The following is a 15,893-nucleotide window of genomic DNA, read 5'->3' as shown; positions in this document are numbered from 1 at the left end:
GAGGGGTACAGGGCCTTACCCAGATTCTGTAGCTCCCTTACCCACACCCACCCCCCATTCATAGACACTCATACACACTCACACGCTCACTCAGTGGTTGCTGTTTCTCCTCTGATGTGAAGCAGGGCTCCTGCCAGCCAGGGCCCTGGTCAGTGTGTGGGTCTCTCTTTGGCCCTGTCGTGCTTCGGGCACTGAGGGATATTCCGGCAGCCTGGTCCCTCTGGTCTGGCCCAGCTCCCAGGAACTGGATTTCTCCAAATGCCTCTGCCCAGCCCGGAGCCTCCCTTCCAGCTGGAGGAAGGGCTGAACGACCCCCTCCTCCCTGGAGGTCACTGGTCAGGTTCAAACCCACCCCCGCAAGCCCCTCCTGCACCATGGAGCCGGCTGCCCGGCCAGTGGGCTTTGCTTGTGGATCCAGGCAGCTGTCAGGGAAGGAAATGGCACTTGAGGCGATAATTTCTCCTCTGGGGGAGGCTTTGGGAGAAGCAGCTGAGGGGCCTGGCCTGCCTCCTGCTGCGATTTCCCTGTGCCTTAGGACGGCCATGGGTAGATCACCCCTGGAGTATCTCCCACGGGGAGCAGAGCACAGCACAAGTCTTGTCCACAAGGAATGGATCTAGTCCTGTGACCCAGGCCAGTGCTGGGTGTCTGCAGACATCACATTTCTGACACCAGCTGCGGCAGGCACGGGGACTGTTTTACGAGGAAACAGAGGCTCAGAGACGTTGAGTAACTTGCCCGGACTCCACCAGCTAACAGTTTAGCCAGGAGTCCTCTTTAGGTCTGTGTGACACCAAAAGCCCTGTTCTTCCTGTTACAATTAGGCCCAGGAAAGGATCGAGATGTTTCTCATGAGCTGGGTTCCCCGGATGCTCTGGGCTGCTGGGCTCTTCGTAGTTGCTCAATAAAAGTGCTAAATGAATGGGTTTGTGCTCCCCCGTTGACCTGCGTGACTGACAGCTGATGGCTTTGGCCCAAGTGCCTGTCTCCGTCCTCCGATTCGGCATTTCCCTTTGGGGTGTGTGACCTTGAAAACAGTGACCCTCTCCTTTCCACCTTGGACAGCGTCTCCGAGTGGCGTCAGGAGAGCAGCTGGGGATTACCAGCGCCCTGATGCTGGTGGGCTCTGGGCCAGACTCCGCGCCACGGACGAGGAGGTGATTGTCAGCCGCATGTGTACGAAGAGCTTGTGCAAAGGCTTCTCATCCCCCGACCTCCCCCAGCCCCGTCGGTGGCGGGGAGGGGGGGGTTGGCTGCCAGGATTCTGTTCTGGAACACTAGCCAGTGGGGGGTCTTGCCTTGTGTCCTGGCTGCTGTGCCTGTTCATTTGTGTCACACAGTGTGTGCAAAGAGCCTGAAGGTGGCTTGTGGGTCACGTGCCCACCCCATGTTCCTTCTACCTGGTAGGTGGAGACCTGCGTCCCACGCACAATGGCTGCTGCGTCTGAAAGGGCTTCACAATGAGGGATGTGATGGGATCCGTGCAAAATCCCTGGAGCCTTTAGAAGCACTCCAGGCTGCCTCCTCCCATGTCGAGGTGCTGAGTTTTCATCCTCAGAAGAAAACCAGCATCTGAATCTTCCAACGATGCAGGGTGGGGTCCTCGCTGCAGGGTGGAGGTCATTCCCAGACCTAGAGGTACTGCCGTGAGCAAGGACCCCCATCCTGGGGGACTGGAGTGCCGGCTGCCCGCCGTGGATCGTTTGGGGGAAGCCGTGCTGCCTCTCGGCCCGGTTATCCCTCTGCTGCACAGACACTCTGAGCACCCACCACACCCCCTCACCCCTCCAGCTTCTCCGGAGCATTGCGGGGACCTTGCACCTGGCCTGGCCTCCAGTCTGCTCTCCCTGGCCTTTAGGACCTCCTGCAGGGGCTCGAAGCCATGGCCCCTGCTGCCCTGGAGCCTTTTTAGGTCCACACGGATGGATGTGGGAGTCGGACAGGTGGAGCCCATGTCCCAGAGGCTCTACTGGTACCTGGCAGCCTCAGCAGGCCCCCATCCTCCCTGCACCTCCGCTCCTGTGCAGAAACGGGGTACTGGGGAGCCTACCTCCTGGGGGTTCGTGAGGATTCAAGGAGATAATGAATGTAGGAGAGGGCCGGCTTTCAGAAAAGGTCCTCCTCCTGTTTTTCCTCTTGTTCTTATTCCCCCTCCATCTTTTTCTCCCCCTCCAGTCTCACTTTCAGAATTTCTCACCGATTACCTAGTCTTTATACTCATCCAGGACAACTTCTTACACAGCAAGGGCACTGCAGGAGGAGTAGGGACTCTGGGTTCTAATCCTGCCTCTGTCAGTAACAGCTGTGTGACCCTCAGCAAACCACTCTGCCTCTCTAGGTCCAGTTTTCACACCCATAAAAAAGAAAGGGGGTTAAACCGTATGTTATAGATAATAAGAGCTACACTGACCAAGCTCTTGTTTTATGTCAGACACTTTCCACTTATGATCACTAATCCTTTCAATCTAGATATTGTTCTTAACATAGTCACTGGGAGCTCGGAGAGGTGAAGTAACTTGCCCTCTATCTCATGGCCTGGGGAATGGCCGCCCCGAGTCTGCACCCACCGTTTGGCCGGAGCCCAGGCTCAGCACCTCCTGATGGTCTGGGCACGTGCTTTGTTCCTGACGTGGCTGGTTCCTTTATTCCTTTGCCGCTGTGTTCTGTCCAGCACGCGTCTGACTGTGTAGGTGACTTTCAAGATCTGTCCCAACATCTAACTCCCTGGAGCAGTCCCAGCCTACTCTGGGCACATGTTTATTGGGTGTCCTCTCTGCTTTATGTTAGCTAGTGTACGTCCTCAGATCTTTATGTTCCAGTTTCAAGTACCAAAACAAGCCAACAAAACAAACCTTGGGTGAACTAGACTGTTCATCTTGCTTTAACTACGCTTATCGTATCAGACTCTGCTAGGGCCTCAGTGCATAATGCTAAGAGCCTTGCCCTGCCCTCTCCTGCCCAGATTGTTGGGATGATGGGCACATACCTTTTCAGTCAGGGTGCCGTCTGGCTGCATAACAAAGACTGACACAACAGAGGCTTAAGCAGGAGAGAAGTTCATTTCTCTTCCACTTCCTAATCCGACTGTAAGCAGTCATGGTGGCCCAGAGCAGCAGGGACACAGTTTGTTCCTCCTTTGCTGCTCTGCCATCCCCAACAAACAGCCTGCACCTCATGAAATAAGATGGTTGCTTCAGCTCCTGCAATCACATCTGCACTCCAGCCAGGGGGAGAGGAAGGGGCAGGAGTACCTTAAAAGTTAAACATTTCAGCTCCCCTCCCAATGGCCAGAACCTCGTTACATGACCACTCCTAGCAGCAGGGGTGGCTGGGAAATGTATTCTTTAGCTGGGAAGCCATGTGCCAACTGAAACTTTTGTTACAGTAGAAGAAAGGGAGGTCAGATGCTGGGGGAGCAATTAGGGTCTGTGCCACACACACCAGTAACTCCCTTTGTATGTACAGAGTGGTAGTAAATTCTGCAGTAGGGATTACTCAGGAAAAAGGTGAGACTGGGAAAGAGTTCGCCAAGGAGGTGACCTTTGCACTGAACTTTAGAGGCAAGAGAAATGTCTTAGGTCAGGAATGGCAAGTGGCAAATACGTGCACCAATCTCCCATGCTGAGGCTGGGGCAGACATCATCAGTCAATTATCATCGCATTCTTTCTCCCTGAGCACTGAGGCAGCCTCGGAAACCTCCCTCACATCATGATGGTGGGCCATTGATTGGGTTGGCCTGCTGGTTGAACCCTATTTGCTGTTGCTGTTCTGCCTAGCAAAGGGCTTCCTAGACTTCTCACCCTCCCAAGAAGAAAGAATAAGCTGTAGTGATCTGAGAGTTTCAGCTAGTGGTGTGCACATCTCTTGCCAACTCTGTGCTCAGGGAGGTCATGTTGGTAGCCTGAACTCAGCCATGGTGGGAGTATTGACATCACGGCAATTGGCAAATGTCATAAATCACTCTTTCCCTCGTCCACCGGAGCAGGTTGTTAAACATTTATGAGCACGCCACTGTTTCAGCCTGGTCTTTCAACCTTTCTTAACAAAAATCTTGCTGAAAGTTGAGTACTGATTTCTGTTTTTATGAGGGTTCCTACTGAGCCCTCCTTGGAAGATCTTGCTTTGTCTTGGGGTCACCATTCTGAACGTCAGTTCCTGCTGAGAACTGAAGGTGTAGTGACAAACGGGGGAGACTTGGGAGACCTGTAGGATTAACAGCGGTCGTTGCTGTGTCGTGTTCTGGACGACTGACGCTTCGGCGGCAGATGGGATGAGAGGGCGGCGCTAGGAAAGTGACATGGTTCTGCAGAAAGGGGACGTATGTTCTGAGATTTTAGGTCACCAATTGGACAATGCTGGACTTTTTCCTGGATAAATGTTCTAGATTATTCACAGTCAAGTGGTCAAACCTCTCAGCTGCTGGGTTGCACACCCTGCTGACCCAGAAGACCCCATGCACCATATGTAAGCTGCGTCAGTTTCCTTTTCTCCAGTGATGGGGGATGGGCCCACGGCCTGCCCAGATGTGCAATTTGGTGATTCACTGGCCTAGAATGTCTTCGTTCACCTCCTTGGAAGTGATGCCCCGGGTACCAGAGTCTCCACTTGGACCTGTGAGCAGGTCTATTCTCCATTTGTGTGGCGGCTTCAGCTAACCAGGCAGATTCCCTGCCCTGCCCTTTGGGCCGTGCAGCTCCAGATGTGTGCTCACTTGGGCAGAGCCAGGTCCGTGGCCACGTGGATGGAAGGAGCCACGGAGACCCAGACTCCATGGTCCCTGTTGACCAGACGAGGCCCCATCTGGAATGTCCCCACCCTGTTCCCGAAGGGGAGAAGTTTCTCTCTGCTGAAGAACAGCTGTGCTGAGAAGGTGGCCCATCTGGCTGGCAGGACCGCTGGGGCGTGGGAGGGGCGATGCTCGTGGCTTCCTTCCTCCTTGGGCTGGGGGCTCCCCGTCTCGCTTCCTGCCCTGCAGTGTCACTCCCTGGTGCTGATTCTCTGCTCTGGGAAGCCCACCTCCTGATCCCCGCTGCCTGGCTTCCCCCTCCAGCGAATGGTCTGGGTCAGAGGCTGACCTGGCCACTGGGAAAACCCACGGTAGGGCCTAGAAGGGAGTCCCCCCCACCCAGGGGTTCCAGGGAAGCTCCCTAGAAATGCCAGGGAGGCACCTGCAGAAGGACTGAGAATAAGCCAGGTCGAGGAGGGCGGGAGGGGCCTGCCAGGCTGAGGGAACAGAGTCGGACAGTCGCAGAGCTATGACGCCCGGTGTGTCCAGGAACCGGGAGCAACTGGGCATGAGCAGAGGCAGGGGTGGCCGCCGGAGGTGGAGGCCTGGTTGTCAGCCCTGCCGGGCTCCCACTGTATCTGGAGGGTCGCCGGTCACATTTGCATTTTAGAAAGGCTTCAGCTTGGGGGGAACCAAGACCCCGGGCAGGGAGGCCAGCTTGGAGTCTCCCTCCCCAGAGCCTAGGGCTGAGTGGGTGAGAGAACCTGTGTGTTTAGGTTAAGAAAAGCCAGGACACAAACCCCCAGACCTGCTTCTCAGAGGTGGGAAGGGTGGTAACTGGCGCTCAGCAGCCTCGGCATTCTTGCTCCTGATCGCTGTGGCCGGTTCCCACGTGAGTTAACCTCTCAGCTCCCTGCCTGCAGCAGTCTGCCGGAAGACGGTCTGTCCGCAGATGGGAAGGGGCATGGCTGCCAGGGTCCCCAGGCACCAGGGAGGCACAGAGGGACCTACCCCTGGCTTCGGGGGCCCGGGGTATAGACAGTCCCCGGGAAGCTGTGTGAACCCCGGGCCACTGGCCTCCGGCTGGACAGCCTTTGTCCTCTGTGTCTCCCCTCACACGGCCCGGCCAGAACTGACAAACCCCTGGCAAGGGCCCTGCCGGGCCGAGTCATCTAGGCGAGTGACTCATGCTGGAGGGGGAGAGGGGAAGAGCAGAGGCGGGTGAGTTAATAGGAAACCCATTACGTCCCGGAGGTCACTTCACATGAGGGACAAACGGTCCATTGAGGTTGGTTGGCTGCTGGCTGGCTCTAGCAGCACTTGGGGTAGGAGAGTTCATTATCCAGAAAAGCAATACCAGATTGTCGGGAGGGGCCCCGCCAGCACGCCCCGCTCTTCCTCCCTCCCTCCCACGCGGAGCTGTCTGTTCCCAAGGCTGCCGGCCAGGACCCGGAGCCTGCATCTCAGGTACCCTCTCCCGTGGGGGTCACGGCGGGCCAACGGGCATGTCCAGGGGCACAAAACATCCTCTCGAATTCACGGTGGACTGGAAACGGGCTGGAAAAAAATCCGGCCCCCAGGGAAACTGCACACACATTTTGGCCATGAAGAGGGCGGACACCCCTAATTCCAGGCCCCCAGAAAGATCTCGCAGTAAAACTATAGTCCATGCCCCTACATCTCCTTTTCACTTCTGTATTCTGGAGAAAAGTAAAGTAGATATCTCTTCCATGGGCAAAAGCTGTGGTCAGGCAGACTTTAATTCATTCCTTCCCTCCCCCAACCCCATCTCTTTTAAATACCCCAAACTGGCTAAAGACAGAGTGAGCAGCATTGATAGGTACTGAGCTCCCCGTCACTGGAGGTTTGCAAGGGTAGGTCGATGAGCATTTAGGGGGCAGGCATTGGAGGGGATTCCAGCAGGGTCTGTGGTTGCAAGATAAGCCTTGAAGACACTTCTGAAGTGTGCAGAAGAGGCGGGGAGGGAACCTGTTTCCCTGCCCTTTCCATGCTGACCGGCCACCGCTCCTGGCAATGGGCTGGGGCATTGTCAGAGCATGTGGCCGCAGTCCAAGGGGCCAGGCCGGCTGGCAGCTCCCTGGGGACAACATCGCCTTGGTCACTGCGGTGCTTTAAGCGTGGCCACAGAGGCACTGTTGTCCCCTCTTCTCTGCTTAGATCCCACTCGGATCCCGTTGTTCCCGCTGATGTGGAACTAGGGCAGGCTGGTGACTCAGCCTCGTCCCCACACTGCAGCAGTGGCAAGCGGCCTTCAGCTTTCGAGCCCTCGGAGCAGGGTGCCTGCTTGAGAAAAGTGGCGAAGAGACCAGGACAGTGATGGCCCCTGGGGACCTGGGAATGTCCTGTCCCCCGGGAAGGTGCCCTGGCCAAGTCTCCTGGCAGCCTTGGGGGTGACGAGTCCACAGCCTGGCACAGTCACTCGCTGCTTTGAGGCTGGGTCGGTACCAGGCCGGCCACTCCCCTGGGGCCCCTCGTGTGACTTTGCAGAGCCATCGGGAGGGCCCGAGGGAATTTCCCATCAGCTGGGGGGTGTGGGAGGCTGAGCGTCCGCCACCCCATCTCTGTACCTCCAGCCTCTACTGGTTGCTAGGAAGTTGGGGACTTCAGTCCATTCCAAAGCCCTGTCTAGGGGGCTTGGAGTGGGAACGGAGGGTTGTGGGACTGTGTAAAGAGGGAATAATCAGGAATAAAACATGAGTCATCAAAAGAAGAGACTTCCTCCTCCCCCATCGTATCTGGGTGATCACTCACCAAACCAGAGTCCCAGACAAACGAATTTGCCAATCAAAGCCCATTGGCTGCACGAATAAACAACTGAGCCTCCAAAGCCATAGCCGGAGTTCAGCTGGTGAGTGGTCATCTTGCAGGGTCCTAATTTCCGCCCTGTCCTTCTGCCTTCCGTGTTAGGGGCCGCTGCCCCCTGCCCTGGCTCCCAGGGTCCCGTAGGGTTTAATATCATCGCAGTAAAGTTTGCAGCGAATCTGAAGGATGGGAGGGGTGGGCAGTGCTGCCCCCCTGGTCATGCTGTCCTAGGACGCAGGGAAACTGCAGCTGATTCAGGCCTGAGCGTCTGTCCACTGGAGTCGAGGGCTCCGGCTCGCTGGGGGTGGGGAAGCCTGTTGGCTTGGGGCCCGAAGGCCAGGAGCTTCCTTTGGTGGCTCAAAAGCATGATTTAGAAGAGAAAGATTTTGTTTAAAAAGTCCCCTGCCTCCGAGATAAGGGCCAGGCCACTGTGGTCAGAGTTTGCTGTAAATGTTCCGAGCAGAGCAGGCTGGAGCGAGAACTGGGAAGTTTGGGGAACAGATTGATCACGTGCTAAGAGCACGGCATTCCCCTTTGAAGTGAAACCTTCTGGCTGCATTTAAGCAGCCAGGCAGATGGCGTAAGGGTGTTTTGTAGCCTACGCACCGGTTAAATGTCAGCCGTACCCAGACGGGCTTCAAGGGAAGATTCAAATTCAGGCTGCCTGAGAGACTCAGTGGTCTGAAGCATGGTCGCTGCTGATTTCACAGGGTGATAAAGGGACACGGGTCCTGGAGGCCTGGTCCAGTACAGGCAACGCCCCTGCCTGTCACCCTGAGTGCTGGGGCCGGGGCTGGGCTGGTCTGTGTGAGGCTGGCAGGAGCGCAGGGAGTCCAGGGGAGTCCCAAAGGGCCCTCTGCCCCTTTGGGCCGGTTCCCTGTCAGGAGTCCCCGTGACCCTGCCATCCCGCAAAGGGAACTGAATGAACTCTGTCATTCCACAGGCTCTAACAGGGTCTCAGGGGAGTCTCAGGGAGTCTCCATTGCAGGCCTGGAGGCAAGGAAGCAACTGGCTAAGGGGTCTCCTGGGGGACCCTGGGGTGGGCGCTCTGATATTTAAACGGAAAAGACAGGCAGGGAGCCATCAAGGGCAAGACCTGGGGGAGGCCGTCCAGGCAGAGAGGACAGCTATGCAGGAGGAGGCCGGGGGCGCCGAGTGAATAGGTGAGGCTGCAGCGGCGGGTAGAGGCCAGGCACCTGGGACCTCGGCGACCTCGGTAAGGAATCTGCACTCGACCCTTAAGCCGTGGGAGGTGACGTAGTCTGATCCCACTTTTAAAGCCTCGCCGTGATTTCTAGGGTGAAGGGAAGTGAGAGCAGAACAAGCAGGTCAGTTGGGAGGATTTGCAGGAATGCAGGGGAGAGGGGGCCACGGCAGGGCACGAGCCAGTTGTTAAGCACAGTCATTATTAAAATTTTAATTATATATTAAGTGTATACAATATAAAAGACGTGATTTCCATTTCATACAATGTATGTTTTATGAAAAACATACGCTCGAGAATAAATTATTTAAAATTAAATTCTGTGGAATTATCGTACAATCCAGCAATTCCATCTCTGAGTATACCCCCAAAAGAATTAAGTGCAGAGACTCAGAGACATGTTTGTACGCCCATGCTCGTAGCAGCATTATCCGCAATAGCCAGAAGGTGGAAGCATCCCAAGTGCCCATCGATGGATGAATGGATAAACAAAATATGGTACGTGCGTACAATGGAATACCATTCAACCTATAAAAAGAAGGAGTTTCTGACACACGCCAAAACGTGTGTACCTAGAATAACAAAAGTTGAAGACATTACACTAAATGGAATACGCCAGACACAAGGACAAATATTACGATTCCACCTTACATGAGGTACCTCGTGTAGTCAAATTTGTAGAGACAGCAAGTAGCATGGTGGTTGCCAGGGCCTGGGGCGAGGAGGGGGAAATGGGGAGTTCCTGTTTAATGAGAGTAGAGTTTCCGTTTGGGATGATGAAGACAGTTTTGGAAATGGACGGGGGTGATGGTTGCACAACAGCGTGAATGCACTTAGTGCCACTGAACTGTACACTTAAAGGTGTTTGAAATGGTAGATTTTTTTTTTTTTTTTTTTTTTTTTTTTTGCGGTACGCGGGCCTCTCACTGCTGTGGCCTCTCCCGTTGCGGAGCACAGGCTCCGGATGCACAGGCCCAGCAGCCATGGCTCACGGGCCCAGCCGCTCCGCGGCATGTGGGATCCTCCCGGACCAGGGCACGAACTCGCGTCCCCTGCATCGGCAGGTGGACTCTCAACCACTGCGCCACCAGGGAAGCCCCACATTTTATATTATATATATTTTACCACAATAAAAATGCATCGCTCTATTAGAAAAAATTATAAAATTAAATCGTAGATGTATATGGTATGAATTAAATTACTTACAAGTAATTATATTAAGAACAAAGATAATACCCAGAGCTCAACCCTTCCGAAGTATCTTACTACATTTAACTATCATCTTTGTTCTGTTTTTCTTTTTGAGTTAATTTATTATTTATTTATTTATTGGAGTAAAATTGCTGTACAATGTTCTGTTAGGTTCTGCTGTACAATGAAGTGAATCAGCTATATGTATACCTATATCCCCTCCCTCTTGGACCTCCTTCCCCCCACACACACATCCCACCCATCTAGGTCGTCACAGAGCACCGAGCTGAGCTCCCAGTGCTGTATAGCAGGTTCCCACTAGCTATCTGTTTTATACATGGTAGTGTATTTATGTCAAACCTAATCTCCCAATTCGTCCCACCCTCCCCTTCCCCCTCTGTGTCCACATGTCTGTTCTCTACATCTGTGTCTCTATTTCTGCCCTACAAAGAGGTTCATCTGTACCATTTTTCTAGATTCCACATATATGCGTTAATATATGATATTTATTTTTCTCTTGCTGGCTTACTTCACTCTGTATGACAGACTCTAGGTCCATCCACATCTCTGCAAATGACCCAATTTTGTTCCTTTTTATGGCTGAGTAATATTCCATTGTATATACGTATCACATCTTAACTCCAGATGGATTAAAGACCTAAATTTAAGACCGGACACTATAAAACCCTTACAGGAAAACATAGGAAAAACACTCTTTGTCATAAACCACAGCAAGATCTTTTTTCACCCACCTCCTAGAGTAATGAAAATAAAAACAAAAATAAACAAATGGGACCTAATTAAACTTAAAAGCTTTTGCACAGCAAAGGAAACCATAAACAAGACGAAAAGACAACCCTCATAATAGGAGAAAATATTTGCAAATGAAGCAACGGACAAAGGATTAATTTCCAAAACACAAACAGCTCATGGAGCTCAATATCAAAAAAACAAACAACCCAATTAAAAAATGGGCAGAAGACCTAAATAGACATTTCACCAAAGAAGACATACAGAGGGCCAAGAGGCACTTGAAAAGATGTTCAACATTACTATTAGAGAAATGCAAATCAAAACTACAATGAGGTATCGCCTCACACTGGTCAGAATGGCCATCATCAAAAAATCTACAAACAATAAATGCTGGAGAGGGTGTGGAGACAAGGGAACCCTCTTGCACCATCGGTGGGATACAGCCACCATGGAGAACAGTATGGAGGTTCCTTAAAAAACTAGAAATAGAACTACCATATGACCCAGCAATCCCACCACTGGGCATATACCCTGAGAAAACCATAATTCAAAAGGACACATGTACCCCAGTGTTCACTGCAGCACTATTTACAATAGCCAGGACAGGGAAACAACCTAAATGTCCAACGATAGATGAACGGGTCATCTTTGTTCTCGAGTTCTTCACCTCTGCTGTATCTCTATGGTGGAAACACTGTATAACGGCAGCTACTGCAATCTCTTCCCAGCCCCAGTTTCTTTTTTGTTTTTTAATTAATTTTTATTGGAGTATAGTTGATTTACATTGTGTTCGTCTCAGGTGTACAGCAAAGTGGTTTGGTTATACATATACACACATATCCACTCTTTTTTAGATTCTTTTCCCGTACAGGTCATTACAGAGTATTGAGTAGAGTTCCCTGTGCTCTACAGTAGGTCCTTAATAGTTATCTATTTTATATATAGTAGTGTGTATATGTCAATCCCAATCTCCCAGTTTATCCCTCCCCACCCTTCCCCCGAGTAACCATAAGTTTGTTTTCTACATCTGTAATTCTATTTCTGTTTTGTCAATAAGTTCATTGGTACCATTTTTTAGATTCCACATATAAGCGATATCCAGCCCCAGTTTCAACGGTGTCTCATTGGTAGCCCCAAACTGGCCAAGATGGGAATACTTACACCACAGAAATAGGCCAATGCCACACATCAGGTAGAGTTGTTTTGCCGGTTGTTAAACCTTAGGCAGCATACCTCTGGCAGAGGGGGTGGGCTGGAGGGAGGGAACTTGAGGAGGGACGTAGACTGATCCACGGATATTTGAGGCAGACACTTCCTGATGGCTTGGATGTGGCGGGGAGGGAAAGGGAGAACTCGAGGGTGACGCCTTGATATTTGGCTTGAGCGGCTGGGTAGATGCTGGTGCCGTTTACCGAGATGGTGGGCTGAAGGGGCTTGGGGGCTGTGGAAGGCTCAGCAGCTGATGGACCCGAGGCTCTGGGGCTCAGGGAGGCCCTGCGGGGCGCTAGGTGCACGTAGAGCTGAGACCATATGGCCCCTGCCCCAGAGGAGCCAGATGGTCCACTGCATGGGGTGTCCGGTCCAAAGGCCTGGTTTTGCTGGGCAAAGAGCCACCATCCTCCCTCTGCTCCCCATGCCACCCCCCTGGAGCGTGGGGTCAGGGGTACTGATGGGTGAGCCAAATGGCTGTTTCCGCCCATCTACTTCCTCCTCCCGTTCTCCCCATGCTTTGCAAGGGTCACTCCACCTGGGCTGGACCTGTGGGGTTTCCCTTCAGGCCTGCTCCTTCCATCTCCAGAAAGGCTTCATATTTATACGTTTCTCACCCAGCCCTGGCCTCCAGCTTTTCTGATGAAAACTTGCTGTCTGAGTGCCCCCGAGCCCCCTCGGGACTGCCACCTGCTGGCCAGCGTTCACTGCCGACTGCAGGATTTGGGGCTTATGAGACATCTTTGGGAGAGGCAGCTTTGGCCTAAAGGGATGATTCAGATGGGAGTTTAAGGTCTGTAGGAGTGTCCTGGGGCTGCTGTAACAAAGAACCACAAACTGGGAGGGGCTTAACAGGACAAAAAATTATTCTCCCTCAGTTGGAGACCAGGAGCCTGAACTCAAGGTGTCAGCAGGGCAAGCTGTCTCCGAAGGCTCTGGGGAAGCGCCCTGCTGCTTCCAGCTTCTGGGGTCCCAAGTGTTACTTGATTTGTGGCTGCGTCACTCCCATCCCTGCCTCTGATTTCACGAGGCCCTTTTCTCTGCGCCTCTGTGTCTTCTCCTTTTTGGTCTCTATAAGGACACTGGTCATTGGATTCAGGGCTCACTCTAATCCAGGGTGATCTTGTCTCAAGACCCTTAGCTTCATTCGTCTGCAAAGATCCTTACACCAAGTCAGGTCTCATTCTGAGGTTCGGAATGGACATATCTTTTGGGGGGCCCACCATGCACCCCACTACATGTCTCACGGTGGACCTGTGAGGTAGGTGGCCCCTCTGATGTCCCCCTGATCACACCTTCCCCTTGGGCCAGGCCTACAAACGGTCTTGCCTTCCCCCGTGGCCTTGGGAGAGCGCACCATCACAGAATTTGGACGCATGGCAGTTCTTTTGCTCTCGCCAAATTTAAGCTCATTTTCTTCCCTCTTCTGCTGCTGCCGCTGCTTTTATCTGCCCAGCGCCCCTCCCAGGATTGTCTGTCCAGACCCGGGCCCTGACTGCTCATGCCCTGGGACAGGGGGTCAGGGCACCCTCCCCATCCTACAGGGATCAGGCCTTATTAAAGTCCTGGAGCCCCACTTTGGACACAGTCATCAGAAGTGATCAAAGGATGGGGGATGATTAAAGGGCCGGGGACAGATGATTTAAGCTGAGGAAGAGAAGGCCAAGGAGCAACTGGATTGTCTTCGAGTTTGGAGGAGGTAATTATTACTCGAAGGGTGGTGCCCAGCTGTTTCCCATCTCCTCTGAGGACAGAAAAAAAGAAGAAATAAATGATGTACAATTAGAGCGGTTGGTTAGATACAAGGGTGAACTTCCTGGCTGGGAGTGTGGCCAAGTGCCGGGGTCGGTTTCCTCAGGGAACAGGGGGGAATCTCCTTACCTGGAGGTGTCTAGGCCTGGCAACGGCAGCCTCAGTGGTTAAGTGAAGGGGGGCCAGAGGCAGGCAGGGGGATGGACTGGACGGGGTCTGGAGCACAGTCCGGCCAACGTTCTGGCCTCGGAGGTCCGCTCCCTCCTGCCATTGTCCTTTGGGTTCCCACAGGGGAGCATTTTGGTGAGGCATGCACCCTGGCTGGGCTCCCTGAGGAGATAAGCTTCAGTATGTTTAGCTCCACTGTGAATGGAAGTGAATAATGCACAATAAGCCAACCTATTCGAATCTGGTAGAACTCCAGGCCAGCGCCCTGGAAGAACAATCGCATGGGTGTGTCTACGCGCACCAGGTGCTTTTTATAAAAACACTGGAGAGAAATGCTGTGGCCCAGGCTGGATGCTGTCCTGTCTCTGAGACCCAGCATCTTCCCAGGGGGTTATGGCATTAGGCTGTTTCTTAGAGGCAGTGGACCACCAAACCCCTAAATACTGGGTGGGCAGGTGGCCAGAAGATTGGACTGTCGGGTGGGCCCAGGTGCTGGTTTTCAGACAAGAAATGCCCCGGGCTGGTGTGGAAGCCACCAGAGGTGCTATTAATGACAGTGGCGACTCCATTTCTGAAACCCCAGCTCCCAGGCAGAGGGTGTGTGCACATCTGAAATGTCTGTGGTTTTGCAGTTCCTTGTCCACAAACTCACTTGGTTGAAAATAGTTCAAAATATCCAAAGCATGGGGGAGGGAGAGACTGCTTTTCTTAAAAAGGAAGGACTCGATTTCATCAGCTTAAGAAATCTCCTCATGCCCAGCGCATTGCACTCTCCGCAAGAGGCCCTGATTAACCGGGATGGCGGTCAGGCCTCAGCATCCCCTGCGCATTTGGGATCGTTCAGAACTGGGGGCGTGGGGGCTGGGAGGGGAGTGGCAGTGACCAGTCTGAGACCCAGGACGAGCTCTCGGGCACTCGCATGCCACCCGGAGGACACCGTATTGCCGAATTGCCCACCAGCTCAGAGAGCGTCTTTCCCTGCTGTTCTCACACAGGCCCCCGACTTGGGGCAGAGGCCCTGGGTCTAAGAAAATGGGAGGATAGGCAGGAGTGCCTAACTGGCTGGGGGGATTGGAAGAGACCCCCTCCCCCCATTGTTGGTGCCAGACCTGGAGGGCCCTTCCTGCCTGCTCTTCAAGTTCCAGCCCATCCTTTTGTCCCCAGCCCTTGGGACCTGACTGCCTTGTAGGTAATAGGGCTTAATCAATGTTTGTCGAATGTACGGAGAAGGGCAGAAATTAACTGGCCGGGAGGGCAAGGCCAGGCCTGAGGTGTGGGCCAGATGGGGCCGAGCCTCACCGGCAGGCCCCTTGCTCCCCGTCCCCTCCCCCAACGCCTCCCTTCAGATACTTTGAAATATCTGCGCCTTACCAGGGAGAACACGGGGTCTACGCTCTGCCTTCAGGAAGCCCCTTGTTGTGCAGCGTTGGAGTGGCACGTGTCCCTGGCGGTTCTGACAAGGGTGTTCCGTCCCTGCCCCGCGTCCCCGGTGGGCCAGTGCCTTTTCTGACACTGCCCCCGAGGGTGCAGCAGCGACCTCGGGGGCGGTGGGCTGGGGGTAGGGAGCAGCTGGAGAGGTGCCCCAAGAGGGTGGGATTTGGCGCCCCCCTCCCCGCCCCGGGTCACGTGACTGGCGCTCGCCCCTCGGCTCTTGGCCAACAGGCTGGGCTCCTGCCGGCCGCCAGTCCGAGCGCTTAACCCTTGGAGGCGCTGCGCGCGGGAAGGCGGCGGCGAACTTTGTTTGGCTGCGTAAATAAAACCTCCCGCAGAAGGAACCCTGCGCCCCAGGGAAGGGGAGGAATCTCTTCCCCCCTCGGCGCCGCCCCCGCGCCGCCGCCCGACCTCCACATCCGCCCACATCTGGCCTCAGCGGGGCGTCGGGGGGGGAGGGCGCCGGGGCCGCGTCTGTCGCCGTCCCCTGGGCGCGGGCCAGGCGGGTAGAAGGGGGGGCTCTCGGGTCGGGCGCCCGGGACTCGGCCTGTCCCCGCGGCGGCCGCTCGGGTCCCAGCCCCCCAGGCCCAACCTTGACAGGCGGGCGGAGCAGCCAGTGCGAGAAGTGGAGGCCG

General features: G+C 54.2%; 1 protein-coding gene and 1 long non-coding RNA gene across 5 annotated transcripts in view; one reads left to right on the top strand and one right to left on the bottom strand.

The window, feature by feature from the left end:
- The window catches only part of SEPTIN9 (septin 9), a 165,353-nt gene that overhangs the window by 44,565 nt on the left and 104,895 nt on the right, over positions 1-15,893 (top strand). The window lies entirely within an intron of this gene.
- Positions 9,008-15,808, bottom strand: LOC137211924 (uncharacterized). Its single transcript, XR_010937278.1, has 3 exons — positions 15,199-15,808; positions 13,789-13,989; positions 9,008-13,651 (listed from the first exon to the last, which is right to left on the bottom strand). It is a non-coding gene; the product is annotated as an uncharacterized lncRNA (long non-coding RNA).

This window comes from Pseudorca crassidens, chromosome 19, assembly GCF_039906515.1.
Source record: "Pseudorca crassidens isolate mPseCra1 chromosome 19, mPseCra1.hap1, whole genome shotgun sequence".
Taxonomy (NCBI): domain Eukaryota; kingdom Metazoa; phylum Chordata; class Mammalia; order Artiodactyla; family Delphinidae; genus Pseudorca; species Pseudorca crassidens.
The sequence above is the reverse complement of the archived record's forward strand: the minus strand, read 5'-3'. Positions and strand labels throughout refer to the sequence as shown.